This window comes from Elaeis guineensis, chromosome 15 (genome assembly GCF_000442705.2).
Source record: "Elaeis guineensis isolate ETL-2024a chromosome 15, EG11, whole genome shotgun sequence".
In the NCBI taxonomy this organism is placed as follows: domain Eukaryota; kingdom Viridiplantae; phylum Streptophyta; class Magnoliopsida; order Arecales; family Arecaceae; genus Elaeis; species Elaeis guineensis.
The window spans coordinates 60,691,838-60,694,110 of record NC_026007.2 but is presented as its reverse complement, the minus strand read 5'-3'; the positions used below and the strand labels follow the sequence as shown (position 1 = coordinate 60,694,110).

Sequence of the window (2,273 nt, the reverse complement as noted above, 5' to 3'; positions counted from 1 at the left end):
GAATCTGAACGAAGCCTGGATCGCGATCAATTCTTTGATCATTTTCTTGATTTTCTTCTTCTTTTCTTTTTTTACTTTTCTTTCCTTGGTTTATGCTACTACCATGCATTGGAACCAGCAAATAAAAGATGCCCAACAGCCTTGGGCATGGAAGATGATGGGATGCCCAAGAGGTGGGGCGTTTGGATGCCCAAGGTAGAAGAGAAAGGGAGGAGAAGAAAGGGCATGGGGGCACTCCTATAGGGTGTGTGGGCTACTGGTTGTGATGCCTAGGAATCTTACACTACAGAAAAAATGGTCATTAACGACGCTATTAATGGTCATTAACGACGCTTTAAAGCGTCGCTATTTCGCTTTACGATGCTTCGAAAAGCGTCGGCAAAGCGTCGACTATGTAAGAGTGGGGACGAATAGCGCCGACGCTTTTTAAAAGCGTCGTTATTTTTTAACGACGCTTTAAAGCGTCGTAAATATTTACAATAACGACGCTTTAAAGCGTCGTTAAATTTGTCTTAACGATGCTTATAAGCGTCGTTAATGTAAATCTTTACGACGCTTTAAAGCATCGTAAAAAGCAATTTTAACGGCACTTTTTAGCATCGTTAATGACCCCGCGTGACCGTACAGTCTACCAAGACGCTTTTCGAAGCATCGGCTTTTTGTCTTTAACGACGCTTATAAGCGTCGTTAAAGGTTTTAAGAGGAAAAAAAAATACAGATATTATCTAAAAAAAAAGAATACAATACATTCCTGTACGAAATCATATCAATTATTCGAACATAAACATGTACAATCACCACATTCACATTCACACCTGTACAATCACCATCATTCACATCAAAAGCAAACTTAAATAGAAAATTTAATCAAACCAAAAGACAATATTTTATATAAATAAAAATAAAGTACTAATCATCCATTACAATCAAGAGTAATATAAATAAATATAAAAATACAACAAAAATAAAATAATATCAATCTGCAGGCGGATGGTCGTCGTTGTCTCCACGTGACGTGCCGCTATCTCGACGGGTGCCTGATATGTCAGGAGCCTACAAAAAACATATCAAAAGCATGATTTGCATATCTATAAATAAAATATATAAATCATTAAATTAATACAAAAATATATATTTAATATTATGTGTTTACCTGAGATGAACCATACATCTCTAATAAAGATGTAAGGCGATCAATCTGTCCCCTCATGGCCTGCATCTCGGCACGACTCTGTCGCATCTCCTCCATCTCAGCGGTACGACTCTGTCTAATCTCCTGTATCTCCGCCTCGAGTCTGCGAACGCGTGAATCCTGAGCATCTGCTGCAGCATGCTGCGTATATCTACTAACCTCAGATAACTGAGTGGGGGTGACTCCTACTCCATAACCCCTCACTCGACCGTAGCGCTCTGGTCCCATCAACTCTGTGAATACCTCGGCCTCGATACGGCTCTGCTGCGTAGATGCTGCGGACTCGTCGTCACGCTCCGCAATGAGAGATGTAGCCCTCTCCTGTATTTTTTTTGAAAACAAGAGTTATACATTAATAGCTAACAAAATTAAATTTAAATCATTGCAAAAAATATAATATTAATAATGCCGTACATATAAATCTCTCGACTCATCTCGAACAAAAGTACCATCCTGATGAGTATGAGTCATCCGGTAAAACTCCACTTGTCCGGGTTCCCTCCCATGCTCATCCTCCTACACAAATAATTTTAATTTTAAGCAAACAGTTATGATAATTTAAAAAAATATATGAGTATCATGATACAGACATGGTCCACAATACATAATGATATTAGTTATATAAATATTTCAACATAAAAATTAAAAGTTAATTATGAAAGTTTAAGGAACATACAAACTCCTGTCGGAGTCGTGCATAACTCTTTGACCCCGATGTATGAGGAATAGACTGAGCTGCTTGTGCAGCTCTATCAATAGCAGAATAAGTCTGTAAAATAAAGTAAAGAACTTGTTATATATATAATATATAATAAAAATCAATATTTTTATAAAATATTTAAGAAAAAAAGATAATAAACAGATAATATACCTGTGCCCTCTCGGAGAACCAATAATGAACCAACTCCATCCACTGATGAGGGGGTACATCAGGAGGACAATTCCTAGCAACCTCCTCCTCTGTCATACCCTGTCTCATATAGTCCTTCTTCAATTGTGCTCTATATTCTTTCCATTTGCGGTTGAGAGACTTCATTACAAAATCATGAGTGGATGGAGGGAGAACAAACTTGCTCTATAA

General features: G+C 37.6%; 1 long non-coding RNA gene across 1 annotated transcript; it reads right to left on the bottom strand.

Annotated features, from left to right (window-relative positions):
* Positions 1 to 1,232: 1,232 nt before the first annotated feature.
* LOC140854140 (uncharacterized) lies at positions 1,233 to 1,916 on the bottom strand. Its single transcript, XR_012137269.1, has 3 exons — positions 1,869 to 1,916; positions 1,607 to 1,708; positions 1,233 to 1,513 (listed from the first exon to the last, which is right to left on the bottom strand). It is a non-coding gene; the product is annotated as an uncharacterized lncRNA (long non-coding RNA).
* Positions 1,917 to 2,273: the final 357 nt, after the last annotated feature.